This window comes from Microcaecilia unicolor, chromosome 8, assembly GCF_901765095.1.
Source record: "Microcaecilia unicolor chromosome 8, aMicUni1.1, whole genome shotgun sequence".
NCBI lineage: Eukaryota > Metazoa > Chordata > Amphibia > Gymnophiona > Siphonopidae > Microcaecilia > Microcaecilia unicolor.
In genome coordinates, this window is record NC_044038.1 from 198,685,654 (window position 1) to 198,701,970 (window position 16,317).

General features: G+C 43.8%; 1 protein-coding gene across 2 annotated transcripts in view; it reads right to left on the reverse strand.

Annotated features, from left to right (window-relative positions):
• ARFGAP1 (ADP ribosylation factor GTPase activating protein 1) overlaps positions 1-6,339 on the reverse strand; it is a 42,614-nt gene extending 36,275 nt beyond the window's left edge. For both annotated transcript variants that reach the window (XM_030211198.1, XM_030211197.1), the window contains exon 1: positions 6,248-6,339. The gene's annotated coding sequence lies outside the window, so the exon portion shown is untranslated. The remainder of the gene's footprint in view (positions 1-6,247) is intronic.
• Between the last annotated feature and the right edge of the window lie 9,978 nt (positions 6,340-16,317).

Genomic DNA, 16,317 nt, shown 5'->3' on the forward strand with positions numbered 1-16,317 from the left:
ACACCCACAGACCGATTCCGCAGGATTGTTAGTCAGTCCAGGACAACAGAGCTAACAAACTAATAGGTTTATTATCAAAAAAAGTAGAACTGTGAATGGTAAAAGTTTAAACAGCAAACAGGAACAGGTAAAACAACAAGGATTTGGTGTTAAATCTAGTTGAACACTTTTTACTACCAAAGTAGTACCTGGGGAGGTCAGAAAAAAGAAACTGCTCACAGAAATTGAACAGGACCTCAGCGCAGAGGTCCACTCCCTCCACACTCCCAACTGAGATTGGGGAATTCTAGAAGCACATTCTGGGCTAAGTCCTTGGCTTCAAGGCCAATCAGGACAAAGAGCATTAGCACTAAGGATATTTGACCAATCACACTGCAGATGACGTTTAATATGAGCACGTGCAAAGTGATGCATGTGGGAAAGAGGAACCCGAATTATAGCTATGTAATGCAAGGTTCCACATTAGAAGTCACGGACCAAGAAAGGGATCTCGGAGTCGTTGTTGATGATACGTTGAAACCCTCTACTCAGTGTGTTGTGGCAGCTAAGAAAGCAAATAAAATGTTAGGTATTATTAGGAAAGGAATGGAAAACAAAAGTGAGGACATTATAATGCCTTTGTATCGGTCCACGGTGTGACCGCACCTCAAATATTGTTTTCAATTCTGGTCGCCGCATCTCAAAAAAGATATAGTGGAATTAGAAAAGGTACAGAGAAGGGTGACGAAAATAATAAAGGGGATGGGACGACTTCCCTATGAGGAAAGGCTGAAGCGTCTAGGGCTCTTCAGCTTGGAGAAAAGACGGCTGAGGGGAGATATGATAAGAGGTCTATAAAATGAGTGGAGTGGAATGGGTAGACGTGAATCGTTTGTTTACTCTTTCCAAAAATACTAGGACTAGGGGGCATGCGATGAAGCTACAAAGTAGTAAATTTAATATGAATCTGAGAAAGTTTTTCTTCACTCAACGTGTAATTAAACTCTGGAATTCGCTGCTAGAAAATGTGGTAAAGGCAGTTAGCTTAGCAGGGTTTTTAAAAAGTCTGGACGGCTTCCTAAAGGAAAAGTCCATAGAAATTGACTTGGGGAAAATCCACTGCTTATTTCTGGGTTAAGCAGCATAAAATGTACTGAACTTTTTCGGGATCTTGCCAGGTATTTGTGACCTGGATTGGCCACTGTTGGAAACAGGATGCTGGGCTTGATGGACATTTTGTCTGTCCCAGTGCGGCAATACTTATGTAATTACTTTTCTCTTTTGGGGAATGTAGATAAAAAGAAAACAGCCCTCTGTTACAGCTATAATGCAGAGGTCAAACACCACTTGCTGACCAACCAAGGGAACTAGTGCCATAGGGCAGCAATACAAATCACAAATCTTTAGAGCCTCCTGTTCCAACACAGATGGTTCCTGTGACGGGAGAGAAAGCTCAGGTGTAATTTGAAGATAAAAGAAAGCATCTATCTCCTCTGTGTGCCTGGTTTGTTGACTGGTCTTTCCTATTAATTTATGGAGTTCCTTTTCTTTTTTTTTGTTTTTGATTGTAAACCGTTTGATTTTTCACTTAGAGGCAGTATAGTAAACCGATAAACGATAAATTTGGGTTCTATAGTATAAATGAAGTGTCTTTACATTCATTCCTTGGCATTTCTCCTAACAAGCAGCTGGATTCATCTCCAATGTACCTAACATGCAGCTGGATTCATCTCCAATGTACAGAGTATATGAAGGATCTCTGCCCTGTAACTAACCATAGACTGGTAATGTTACAGCCAGATACTGGCTGAAGACATTAGAGCAGAGGTTCTCAACCCAATACTCAGGGTACACCCAGCCAGTCAAGTTTTTCAGGATATCCACAATGAATAAGCATGAGATATTTACATACAATGGAAGCAGTATATGCAAATAAATCTAATTCATTTTCACTATGGAGGTTGTAGCCCTCGATGACCCTGGTTGCCCACCCCTGCATTAGAGCAGGGGGTTCCCAAACTAGTTGCTCAGGGTACACTCAGCAAGTGAGGTTTTTCAAGATATCCACAATGAGATAATTTACATACCAAGTAGGCAGTGCGTGCAAATGTCTCGCATGTATATTCACTGTGTTTGTCCTGAAAACCCAATTGGCTGGGTGTGTCTCATGTAGAGAGTTGCATGGGGGCAGAAATCTTACCCATCCCCACCTGTCTCCGCTGGAATCTTGCCCATCCCCACCCATCTCCGCAAGAATTTAACCCATTCCCACCAGAATTTAACCTGTCCCCACCCATCCCCGCAAGAATATAACCTGTCCCCACCCATTCCCACAAGAATTTAATAGTACATGAAAAAAATTCCGGTTAGCTCTCTCAGTCTCTCTCTGGGTTCCAGCCACAGCACTGCATGCAAGGAAGGAACAGAAGTTGGAACTTGGTCTGGTGCGCACATGTAAGTTGTCTCCGATTCATTGGCACTGTTTGCTCAGAGGTCGCCACATGCACGCGCCAGTAGGTCAGGTGACATCTGATCCTTGTGCCTGTGTCAGAGCTGAGGTCTGTGCATCAGCCTGGGAGCAGAGAGGATTAATAGTAACATAGTAAGTGACAGCAGAAAAAAACCTTATTGGTCTAGTCTGTCCAATAGTCACGCTCATTATCAATTCATAATTAAATCAACAATGAAAGTGATATATACTTCATTATGGTCTTTCTTTGGTGTTTCTGGGACATAGATCATAGAAGTCCGCCTGGACCTATCCTTATGGTCCAACTGCTGGAGTTGTCATTGAAGCCCACTCCAGCCTATTTGTCTTCTCATTTGCGGGAAACAGACTGTAAAAGTCTGTCCAGCACTGTCCTCATGTTCCAGCCACTAAAGTTGCTGTCTAAGCCCTTTCCAGCCTATCCTAAACCAGAATGCCGTATACGAGAGACAGACCATACAAGTCTGCCCGGTATCGGTCCTAGTTCATCACAGCCAGAGTCACCATCTAAGCGTCACTCAACACATTCACATATATGTAGTCATTTAAGTTTAGGTTTTTTATAACTTCTATTTTCTAATTAGAGATCCTCTGTGTTCATCCCATGCCTTTTTGAATTCCGTCACCATTTGTGTCTCTACCACCTCCTTAATGGAGACTTTCCTCATCTGTGCTTTTAAAGCAAGGAGGAGAAAGAGACAGCAATCAAAGAACTTGGTAAGTAAGATGCTGGTGCAAGTGCAGCGTACACTTCCACGGGAACCCTGCAGGAACGGCTTCCGTCCCCGAAGACTCCACTAGACCACCAGGGTGGCTTCAGATAATTGACCCCTGATCACACTTATTTAGCAAAACACGGACCGTGTAGGGTCATGGCTGGATAAGACTATCAACATCAGAGTTGTGTGGATTATTGAAATGCTTTGTGTACCCGGCTGGACACAAGTGGTGGATGTTTATGACAAGTTTGTGAACATTCAGTGACTACATTTGAAGGACTAATTCAAGGGATCTTGATTGACAGCGATCCGTCTGGAGGTCTGTGAGAACTATGGAGTGTACTGTTGACTTCGTGTGTATGAGGTTCATCAGAACAATTGAGGAACTAAACAATCATCCTCAGTATTATGTGGTGAAGGATTGTCAAGATAAGTACTGAGTTTTTCGATTTTTGGTAACAGACTGGGTGGAGTGCAGCTATTTTTGCTTTTTTTTTTTTAGGGATCATACGTGGTGTAAATATAAAAGTGAAATGTGCAATTCTTAGGAGCAATAACACTATGCGAATGTGATGAGCTTTTAGAAAAGTGTGTTAGTATGTTTATGACTTGTAATAAAGATTTTGTATATGCTACAATTGCTTGGGAAAGTTGTTTATGCAATTGATGCAACTATATTTGAATTGATTTACCAAGTTTTATTGAGATAATGAATATGCATGAGAAAAATCTGCATGCACTACCTTCACGATATGTAACTCTCTCTCATGCACTTTCATTATGGGTATCCTGAAAACTTGAGTGGCTAGGTGTATCACCAGAACCGGGTTGACGACCAACTCTATAAGGTAACGCTTGTGAAAATCCTGTTCTGGTTAAAGCAGTGATAGAATACAGAAAAAAAAGTTTTCCCATAGCATAGAACTGTCTGTGATTTAGGCACCTCCTGAAACACCACTCCTGGATCAGTCAGCGGAAGAAGAGGAGTTACCAGGGACAACCAAGTGAAAGGGAGATAGCAAGGGAGCCAGTAATAAGGAAATATAGAACATCCTGGGAGTGGAAAGCAGCATGGGATTCTTCTAGGAGAGGAAGGTGAACAGTGTGGAATAACAGGTAATGTGGGATCCTTTGATAGGAAGACAGTATGAAATCCCCTGGTGACAGGGCTTGAGATGGCTATATGGGATCCCCCTGGGATGTGGACGATGAGGAGTAGTATGGTATCCTCGGATAATGAGGGATATGACAGTGACTGTATGGGAAACACTAGTAAAGAGGTGGGGGCTATGCTGGATACTCTTTTTAAGAGTAGGGGTTGAGGGAGTGTGTATGTGGGGGGAGGCAGTGTAAGCTCACTTTAAGATTTTTTTTTTTGGGGGGGGGGGAGTGTAGAATCCTCTGGAATGGGGCAAGGAGAAGTGTGGGACAGCTTGAGTATGGGGAATGAGGCACTGTGGTCTTCCTTGCATCAGAGTCTTCCTTGTCATTTTTTAAAGCATCAGAACACCAAACCTTTGACTCCGACTCCTGTATTTTTCTATTGTCCAACTTCAACTCCAGCTCTGATTCTTACTGATATTAGGCTTTAAAACTTTTGTTCTGGATCTAAAGTACTGGTAAATATAAAACTTTAGATCCAAGACAAAGATATGTATATATATGTACATATATCAACAAACTTATTTTGTTTTGAAGCTGGAATCGGAGTTGGTACATTTTTAGACTCCACCCAAAACTGCTTCAGACTCAGACTCCACAGCCTTGGTGCCATTATGAGATCGTGTAAAGTGGGGAAGTGTGGTAAGAATTAGAGTCTGTAGCACTTCCTCATTTGGGGGATAAGAAGCAGTGTGGGGCACAGGTAGATAAGGTGTATATAAGGGAAGGGAGGAACAGTATAGGCTCCCATGGGGGGCAATGAGGAATCTCCTGAGGACTTTCTGAGGGTGGTGAACGGGTGCAGTATGAGATATCCTAGGATGGGGTGGAACTATATAGGATTCCCTCATTTGGCAGTGTAGAATTTTCATATATGGGGGATGGGATAGTGGAAGAGAGGGTGTTGTCCCCCATCACAGGGGTGTAGCCAGATACCCAATTTTGGGTGGGCCTGGGCCCAAGCTGGGTGGGCAGAACCCCACTCCATTCCACATGTGATTTGGTCTCTCCTTCTCTAATCTGCATGCCATATGGTCTCTCAAACAACCCCCCCCCCCCCCCATATACCTTTTAAATAGCAGATTTTCAGTAGCAAACAGCAACTAATGTACACTCTTAATGTTGGCCCCACAGCCTTCCCACTGATGCAAATTCCTGTTTCCACATAGGCAGGAATATGTCGGAGGGAAGGCTGTGGGGCTGGTGTGAGTAGTATGTATCAGTCACTGCTTGCTGCAGGCGAAGATCTGTTATTTACAAGGTATGCAGGAGGGACAGTTGTTGGGAGTTTTCAGCTGGTGGGGCTTGGGAATCCCTGCCAGTCACATCATTGCTGTGTTGCTACTGGGCACTACTGGGTGGGCCTGGGCCCACCCTTGGCAATGCCACTGCCCCATCACCCCGCCAGAGGGTCCAGTATATGATCCTCTGGGGATAGGGGGCTGTAGGATTCCCTCAGGTAGGGAATGGTGGGGGGGGGGGCAGTGTGGGGCTCCCTCAGGTGGGGGGGGGGTGGGAGATGAGGACAAAGTGGGGCTCCGTCGTTTGGGGTTAATAGGATTACACTATGTAGGAGATGGAAAGCAGCGTGGGATTCTCTGAGGATGGGGGCATAAGAGCCAGCTCTGTTGGTACAATGGGTGCTGGGGAGCTGTAAACAAATAGAAGTATTGTGTTTGGGACCCCCAATCATTTTTCAGATGTTGACACTATGTGATCCTCTTGCAAGGATATCAAGTCACACGCACTCGGCTGCCCTCACACGACACACCAAGCATCCCTCCTCACGCACTCAGGTACCGATCTTCCTGTGGTCTGCCATCTCCCCCTCTGTCTCCCCCCTCCTCCCTGTCCGCGATTCAGCACCTCTCCCTCAAAACCCCCACCGTCAAACTCATACCTGAGGTCGCCCACCAACAACCCTTCAGCTTTCCTTCTCCGGTGTCCCGTCCCCTATGACACACAACTTCTCTCTCTGAGGTGTCCAGTCCTGTCTTGCCGGAAACAGGAAATTGCGTAAAAGGAGAGCGGAAAAAGCCGGCGAACGAATCCCAACATAAAGCCGGCGGGGATACAAGTAGGTACCGCCTCCTCCTCCCGTCAATAATTATTTAACGCAGGCGCACTTGCTGTCTGTCTGGGCTGGCTGATGCAGGGAAGTTAAGGAGGTTGGATTAAGACATTAAAACCCCCTTGAGCGAGGTTCACACTGACACGTGCACAAGCCAGCCTTGGCCGGCAGCATCAGAGGCCACCTGGTCTACTAGCGGAAACGTGTGGCGTTCGAGTTGCCACACCCACGCGCCTAAGGAGGTTGGATCCTTGTATGCGCCAGTAGATCAGGTGACTGATTTCTGATGTCGCTTGCCCGTATATGTGTCAAGAGTGAGCCTCGCTGTTTCAGCCCTGGGTACTGGCAGAGAGCAACTGCAGCTTTGCTGAATTATTGAAGCGAGTCGTAGAACTTGTTGCATAGTGCTATATTTTTCCACCAAAGTGTGAGTCCACCGGGAGTTTTTTTTTTAATTCGCATTGGTTCTACAAATAATTATGTGCATAAAACGTATGCATAGATTTGGAGGTGTACTTAAGGGTAGACTGGGGACCAGCATAGGTTATGGGTAGAGGTTATCAATAGAAATCAAACAAAATAAAACATGGAAAAGAAAATAAGATGATACCTTTTTTATTGGACATAACTTAATACATTTCTTGATTAGCTTTCGAAGGTTGCCCTTCTTCGTCAGATCGGAAATAAGCAAATGTGCTAGCTGACAGTGTATATAAGTGAAAACATTCAAGCATTACTATGACAGTCTGACAGGGTGGGAGGATGGGGTGGGTAGGAGGTATGCATGGGGACATCAAAGTATATCAACCTTCGAAAGCTAATCAAGAAATGTATTAAGTTATGTCCAATAAAAAAGGTATCATCTTATTTTCCATGTTTTATTTTGTTTGATTTCTATTGATAACCTTAAGAGTGGACTAACATGGCTACCACACTCTTCTACTGGGTAGAGGTTGAAATTAATCTGCTTTGAATATAACTTAAGCCAACTAAATAAGAGGTCTACCGTATATGCATGAATGGTGACAAAGTTACACCTTATATGGATTGTTAGTTCAATAATAAAAAAAAAGTATCACTTTATTCTTAAGTACAATACATACGTATTGCCATATTGGGACAGGCCAAAGGTCAATCAAGCCCAGCATCCTGTTTCCAACAGGTCACAAATACCTGGCAAGATCCCAAAAAAGCTCAATACATTTTATGCTGCTTATCCCAAAAATAAGCAGTGGATTTTCTCCAAGTCAATTTAATAATGGTCTATGGACTTTTCCTTTAGGAAGCCAGCCAGACTTTTTAAAACCCCCGCTAAGCTAACCGCCTTTACCAAATTCTCTGGCAATGAATTCCAGAGTTTAATTACATGTTGAGTGAAGAAAAACTTTCTCTGATTCGTATTAAATTTACTACTTAGTAGCTTCATCGCATGCCCCTTGGTCCTACTATTTTTGGAAAGAGTAAACAAACGATTCACGTCTACCCATTCCACTCCACTCATTATTTTATAGACCTCTACCATATTTCCCCTCAGCTGTCTCATCTCCAGGCTGAAGAGCCCTAGATGCTTCAGCCTTTCCTCATAGGGAAGTCACCCTATCCCCTTTATCATTTTAGTCACCCATCTCTATACCTTTTCTAATCCCACTATATCTTTTTTGAGATGCGGCGACAGAATTGAAAACAATATTTGAGGTGCGGTCGCACCATGGACCGATACAAAGGCATTATAACGTCCTCACTTTTGTTTTCCATTCCTTTCCTAATAATACCTAACATTCTATTTGCTTTCTTAGCCGCCGCAGCAGCAGCACACTGAGCAGAGCATTTCAACGTATCATCAACAACGACACCGAGATCCCTTTCTTGGTCGGTGACTCCTAACGTGGAACCTTGCATTACGTAACTATAGTTCGGGTTCCTCTTTCCCACATGCATCACTTTGCACTTGCTCACATTAAACGTCATCTGCCATTTACACACCCAGTCTTGTAAGGTCCTCTTGTAATTTTTTACAATCCTCTCGTGATTTAACAACGTTGAATAATTTTGTGTCATCAGCAAATTTAATTATCTCACTAGTTACACCCATCTCTAGCTCATTTATAAATATGTTAAAAACAAGCTGTCCCAGCACAGACCCCTGAGGAACCCCACTATCTACCCTTCTCCATTGAGAATACTGACCATTTAACCCTACTGTCTGTTTTCTATCCTTTAACCAGTTTTTAATCAACAATAGGACACTACCTCCTATCCCATGACTCTCCAATTTCCTCTGGAGTCTTTCATGAGGTACTTTGTCAAACGCCTTTTGAAAATCCAGATACACAATATCAACTGGCTCGCCTTTATCCACATGTTTGTTCACCCCTTTAAAGAAATGTAATAGATTGGTGAGGCTAGATTTTCCTTCATTAAATCCGTTCTGGCTTTGTCTCATTAATCCATGCTTTTGAATATGCTCTGTAATTCTTGTTCTTTATAATAGTTTTTACCATTTTGCCCAGCACAGACGTCAGGCTCACTGGTCTATAATTTCCTGGATCCCCTTTAGAACCTTTTTAAAATATCGGCGTTACATGGGCTACCCTCCAATCTTCCGGTACCATGCTCGATTTTAAAGATAATTTTCTTATTACTAACAATAGTTCCGCCAGTTCATTTATCAATTCTATCAGTACTCTGGGATGAATACCATCCATGTATAATGAGTGTAGCAATTTAAAAGTATGGAACCACTGAATATGAGCATCTAGATAAGAGCTAGTGGTATACTATTATGATTTTATAAATTATTTCTTTCTGTAACAGTAAAATGCATTCATAGAGGCAAAGACGGTGCCAGGTTCTGTTGGTTATTGTTCCTGCTCAGATTATAGTTCTGTCCTGGTGGCTGGATCCAACATATTTTATTGCCATAGCTGCTGTTCCTCTAGTTTACTGTAGGATTAAGAATTTGGTTTTCTGGTGGTTCATTCTGGTACAGGTGTGTTCTCCTTAAACAGCTGAACTATGCAATGACTGATCCAACATATTTTATTGCCATAGTGAATTAATATTTCCAAATTAATAAAGGGCCTTTGCTTATTTGGAAATATTAATTGGGAAGAATACATATTTCATAAATGGGTCTCTGCCAGAGCCTCTAATGTTTTTTTAGTAGCATAATTAAATGAAATAACTACTTCTGAAGTTTATGGCTACAGGTGGGGATGGAGAATATTACTTGTGTGGGTGGGTTAAATTTCAGTGACAGAGAGAAGGGGCCAGGAAATGGGTGAAATTTCTGTCCGTGTGCAGCTCTCTAGTTCGAGAACGAGGGAGAGATGCTGGGTTGGGGCTGTGGATTTGGGTTTGAGATGGAGAGGAAGAGATACCAAATGGGGACAGAGGGGGGAGGGTATTGAGTGTGAATTGTTGAGTGTCTGCTTCCTCTGGTTTGCCTTTCACCCCACTAGGCTGATGCTCAAAGCTGGGCACTAAAGCCCACAATGCAAAAGCCCATAGTGCAACAACGCAGAAAAATAGCTAAGTGATGCTCAAGAGAAGTCTTATACAAGGGAAGGATAGTACCTGGCACATGTGCTGTGCACAAAGGGTTTGCAACAAGCATGGCTCTTATGTGCATGTCTAGACAGATCTGAAAGTGCAAGCATACATCAGCACTGTTTGCACTTTTATATATGTCTTTCAATAATTGTTTGCACTTTTAATTTTGGAAAGACTCATATTTAAACGCAGAAATAAAGGCACCAGTGTGTGCTTTCACTTTTGGTCTGGCTTGTGCACATGCTTGGTTCTCATTAGCAGTTCTCAAACTTGCATGGGGCTTCTGCTTTACTGCCTTGGAATATGTAAATGCACAACCTTTCTATACCCTGTAGCTTTATTTTACTGTTGTTGCAATTTTGGAAAAGGAGTTTCCCTTTTAACCACTTTGTCATTTTTTAAAGCATTTTCTGTTCGTGGCTCATATTCTACATGTGGAAATGGCTTTTTTTTAATGTGTGAAAGCATGTGTAAGTATATGTCAATGTTTTCTCTAAGTTGCATGGCCGTACACCTTCTCTGTAGAAGCCGTGTACCAGTCCTGCACAGCAATTTCACCTGGACCTGGCTCACCTCTCTCCCGTCGCCACTCTGGCGGCAGCTGCTACTGCTACAGACCTGCGGCAGAACAAAGGTCAGTCACAGCAGGTCTGCCTTGTGCAGACTCACGGCTGCCCGTCCATGTTCTCTGATATCACTTCTGCTCTGGGGCAAAGCCGGCAGCCACAAATCTGCACAGTGCGGCCTCGCAGTGGCTGTTCTTTGTTTTGCTGCTGCTAGTCTGGAGCAGTAGCATTGGTGGGGGTGAGCTCAGATGTGGAAAGAAAAGGTCAGAGAGAGTGGGCAGGCTATGAATGAATGAAGGGTCACAGAGAAGGGACAGGCACTGGAAGAAAGAGGCAGACACTGGATAGGGGATGGAAGAAGAAGAGAAACTGGGAAATAAGAGGAAGTGAAACAGAGCCAGGGTGAGGGGAAATACACGGCAAGCTTTACTGCCCTCCAGTGACAAAGGGAGCAAGCGGCACAACTCATATTTTGAGAAAACCAGGGAAAACTTATTTTGAAGCATTGGAGCCGACTCTGTGGGTGCTGTGGGTGCTTGAGCACCCCCAATATTAAGGAAGTTCCTTGTATGTGTCCAGGGAGGGATTATTTTATTGTGTTTAGCACCCCCAATAATTTTGAAAAGTTGGCTCCTATGTTTTGAAGTACAGTAATTAGTTTATGCTGCCAGGTAATCTTTCACAAAGAGGACCCTCTATAGCATTTAGTTCAAGCAGGATTATACACATGTATAGCACTTGCTTCCCCAAAATCAGGTATGCCACTAACCCAATTTCGATAAAAATGTCACTTGCTTTCTTTTGTCATTGAAGGGCAGTATAGGTAGTCACAGTAAAAGGAGATAAATTGGAGACTGGATAGTAAGAAAAAATTAAATCTAGACAAGGGCTGAACAGTAAATTTAAGAAAGCTTAAAGGAAAAGGAGGAAAGAAAAATGACAAATGGACAGGAATTCCTGGCAAGAGAGTTAAGAGAAGATGGTGGAAGCAGAAATCAGAGACTGGGGCCAACACAATTAAAAAAGTAAATGTCCAATTCTATTTTTGGTTTAGGATAAAGTAGTGCAGTAGCTGTGTTGATAAAAGTTAATATAAGTAGAAAATGGAAATAAAGTGACTTCTTTTTATTGGACTAATTTTAATACTTTTTGACTAACTTTCAGAGATCAAAATCTCCTTCCATCAGTCAGGACAGGATGCCATAACTGCAGTATACTGTCCTGACCTGATAAAAAAGGGTTTGGCCTCTGAAAGCTAATTGAAAAATGTATTTAGTCCAATATATCATTTTTGTTTTATTTGTATTTGTTAATTTGTAATGTGGTGATTGAAATTTATATCTGCTATCTTCGTATTTTGCACAGTACAGGGGAACCTGTGTCACTTTCTCTGGTGTGCACTCTAAGTAGAGTTTGGTTTCTTGGGTGTTCAGTTTAATTTTTGTCTACATATTTCTATTTATTTTATATTTGTGGTTACTTAATCTATACTGGATGTGATGGGGGAGGCTATCTGTGTTCTATGTGTATGAAAGAGACATGATTTTCCGTACAGGATCAATCTGTACTAATCTGGCTTGTTTAGTTTTCCAGTAGGTCTATTGATGTTAGTGTCCACTGCAGTGTTTGTGGTGCTGTCTTTTCCTAGGTAGGTCCTTGTATGACTCATGGAAGTTACTATTATTATGTTATCGTAGTATTGCTCTGTAGGTGCTGAGTGACATTTGTGATGTTCTGTGTTACTTCACAGTGTGCCTTGTACTGAATTTGGATTTAGATCACACCTTTCTTGGTAGTAGCTCAAGGCAAATTACATTTAGGTACAGTAGGTATTTTCCTATACCCTGGAGGGCTTACAATTTAAGTTTTGTACCTGAGACAATGGAAAATTAAGAACCTCTTTTATCAAACTGCACTAGTGGTTTCTGGTGTGGTAATGCCAACAAAACCCATTCACTTTGAATGGGCTCAGTCGGCATTGATGTGCGGCTTGATAAGAGGCTAAGTGACTTGTCAGAGATCTCAAGGAGCAACAGTGGGGTTTGAATTCTGGCTTCCATGGTTCTCATCCTGCTACTCTAACCATTAGGTACATATTAGCTGTACCTAATGTTTAGTAACTCAACAGCAAACTAAAGGCTAGCAGAGCTGAAGCCTAGTGGCCCTTTGGCAAACTATCAAAACCATTGATTGTCACATAAGCTTCATCTGTCCTAGTATGGCGATTCTTATGTTCATATTTTTATGGATTCCAGTGACCTCAGGATTTTGTTACAGTGCTACTGAAAATCACTGTTCCAAGAGGAAGATGCTGGACTTGGGAGTTAGTGCTGACTGAGACCCAAGTGTTAAAGTACCTGCATATATTTTCAGAATACTGCAAATACTATTCTGTTTAATATGTTGTATTATTTTACTGTGCATTGTTTAGATTTGTTTGTTGGTGCATAATTCTCTGGAGTGCCTATAGTGTGCATAATGCCATCAGTAGTAAAGATACTGGGGAAGGCAGCTAGTAAACAGTGAAGGGGTCCTTCCCTGCTTTGTTCAAAAGTGTCCCTACTGTCCTCTTAAAGAAAAAAAAAGAGTGATGCTCCTTTAAGCTGTGCTAAACATCCAAACACAGTTAAATTACAGGCAAATAAGTAGAGAAAGCAGCAGAGCATGGTTCATGAAATTCTTTCCAAATTCCTGTGAGAGTTTATGTATATGTATGTGTTACAAGATCCATTTATACCTTATTAGGCATTACCTAAATACCCTCTTCCTTAGCATCCCTCCGGACCGGCCCAGGATTGGACTGATGGGTTGTGCTCGCCTACCAGCAGGTGGAGACTGAGAAAAAACTCTGACTCTAGATAGCCAATAAGAGCCCTGGTCATGTGACCTTAGCCTCAGTATTTTCTCAGTCTCCCAGCAGGTAGGAAGCGAGCCCATTAGTCTCTCTAATATATAGGTTTCTTTTCTGTGTATCTTCTTTTCTGTGCCTGAGAAGTATTGATTAGAGGCTTTTCCCAGATTTTTATCATTATTTGTAGCCTCTGGGGTGTTACACTCGGGTGTCCCGAGTCCCTCCCCCCTTCCTCCCCATCTCCCTCCTGTGCAGTGATAATTATTAAAAAAAAAAAAATAATAATAAAATAAAAAAATAAGAGGGAAGGGCCACCCTTTCTGAGGAAAGGTGTTCGCCTTTGGGAGAGGCAGCCAGTGTAATTTAAAAGAGGAATCTTTTTTCCCCTCTGACCTAACGAGCATTGAGCTTTGTTTGAGGCAGCTGTTAAAAAAAAAAAAAAAAAAAGAGAAAAGAGCTCTAAGACAAACAGCCAGCCTAAGTAGAACTTGCAGTCTATTGATTGGGGCCAGAATTTATTTCTGTTTATTTTGCTGAAGCTATCGCTATTTTTTCTTGGGGAGCATTAAAAAAAAAAAAAAAAAAAAGGCTCCCGCGCGAACCGCGCCGGCGCGTGCACGCGCGTGCTCGTGTCTTCAATATGTCGGAAAAGTTGAAACGATGTTCTGTATGTCAGCGTCGGGGAGTTAATTCCTCCGGCGCTTGTAAGTACTGCACAGCGCATGATTCCTCCGTCCCTTCGTCGGTTTCGGGGGCCAGTGCGGCGGTTCTTCCTTCTCCCTCGTTATCTTTGCCGCTGAGTGCGGAGGCCTCAGGCGCGGTATCGAGGGGTGGTGCTGGAAGTTTGGCGCGAACGGCGCCCATTTTGGTTCCTCCTCCGGTTTCTCCTTAGGGGGGTCAGTCTCTTTCCCGCACTTCAGGGGCCTTAGGGAATCCAGAATCAGGGGCGATGGTGCAGGCTGCAGGCACTCAGGCAGGGGGATTTCCTCCTGAGTTTGTGCTGCAGATGTACCGCGCTTTTCTTATGCAGAAGGACAAGGCAGGAGCAGCAGCGCCAGGGGATCCTGTTAGCTCTGTTCTCCCTCCCAAGAGACCTAGGGATTGGGACTCACAGTTGGATGTTTTTTCTCACCAGGATCTGGATATGCCCCTTTTAGAGGAAGAAGAGGGTCTTCAGGACCTAGCAGATCCTTCTTGGGAGGATTTTCCCTCCTTGGATTCAGACTCAGTGCCCTTGCCACAGGGGGAGGATCCCTCGGTGGCTAGAGTGTTCCACAAGGAGGACTTGCAGGAACTTATTTCCATGGTAGCCTCAACGTTGCATTTTGAGGATCCGCTCCCTGTCTCAGAGGTGAGGAAAATTGATGTTTTGATAAAGGGATCTAGATCTTCCTCTAAAACTTTCCCTATGCATCAGGATATTTGGGAGGTTATTAAGGCACAATGGGAGGCCCCGGATGCTGTTTTTCGTTTCTCCAAATCTATGAATCGGCTTTATCCTGTCCCGGAGGCGGATGGAGCTCTGCTTAAGCTTCCCGTGGTGGATGTCGTGGTCTCGGCGGTTACTAAGCGCAATACGGTCCCTGTGGATGGAGGGACTGCTCTGCGGGATGCTCAGGATAGGAGGCTAGACACTCTTCTAAAGAATAGTTTTCATGTTTCTTCTCTGGCAGTGCAGGCGGCCATCTGTGGTTCTTTGGTGGCCAGAGCTTGTTTTCGTTGGGCGGAAAGAGTTTTGGATAGATCTTCTGATGATCTAGGTGCTATTGATGTAGAAGTGGCCAAGATTGAGACGGGCTCTGCCTTTTTAGCCGATGCCCTATATGATCTGTTGAGGGCATCTTCTAAGTCCTTGGCCTTGGGGGTCGCTGCACGTCGCTCCCTCTGGTTGAAAGGGTGGTCGGCGGATGCAGCCTCTAAATCTAAGTTAAGTAGATTCCCTTTTCGGGGCTCTTTCTTGTTTGGAGAGGAATTGGATAAGTTGGTGCAGTCTCTAGGTGACGCTAAAGTTCCTCGTCTCCCGGAAGATAGGCCTCGGCTGCCTAGTCGGGGTGCTTTGTTTGGTCGTCGTGGTATTCGTCCTTTCCGTAGATTTCTATCTGATAGGGGTCCTCAGACACAGAGGTCTCGATTTTTTAACAGAACTCAGTCCTTTCGGGGTTACCGAAGAGCAGGTAGATTTTCTTCCGCGAATTTTCGCTCCCCGTCTCGTGCTTCCCAATGAAGGTGCGAAGGACTCTCCACTGGTCCCTGTGGGAGCTCGTCTTTCACAGTTCTATCAGAGGTGGGTCCACATTACTTCGGATCAGTGGGTCTTGGACGTTGTTCGAGACGGTTATGCCTTAGAGTTCGCAAGGCCTATTTCAGAAGCCTTTCTGGAGTCCCCCTGTCGCTCTCGCTGCAAAGCGCGGGCGGTTCGGGAGACTCTGCAGAGGCTCTTAGATCTTCAAGCAATTTATCCAGTTCCTCCCTCGGAGCAGAAGCGGGGTCGCTATTCAATTTATTTTGTGGTCCCAAAGAAAGAAGATGCTTTTCGGCCAATTTTAGATCTCAAGGCTGTCAATCGGGCGCTCAAGGTCACAAGCTTTCGTATGGAGACTCTTCGCTCCGTCATAGTGGCAGTTCGCCAAGGAGAGTATTTAACAGCATTAGATCTCACAGAGGCTTATTTGCATATCCCGATATGTCCGGCTCACCACCAGTTCTTGCGCTTTGCCATCCTAGGAAAGCATTACCAGTTTCCAGCTCTGCCCTTTGGTCTCGCGACGGCTCCACGCACGTTTACCAAGGTTATGGTAGTGGTGGCAGCTGCTCTCAGGAAAGAGGGAATCCTCGTTCATCCTTACTTAGACGACTGGTTGATCAGAGCGAAGTCTTATCAGGAGAGTTGTCAGGTCACTCAGCGAGTGGTAGCTTTCTTGCAGTCCCTA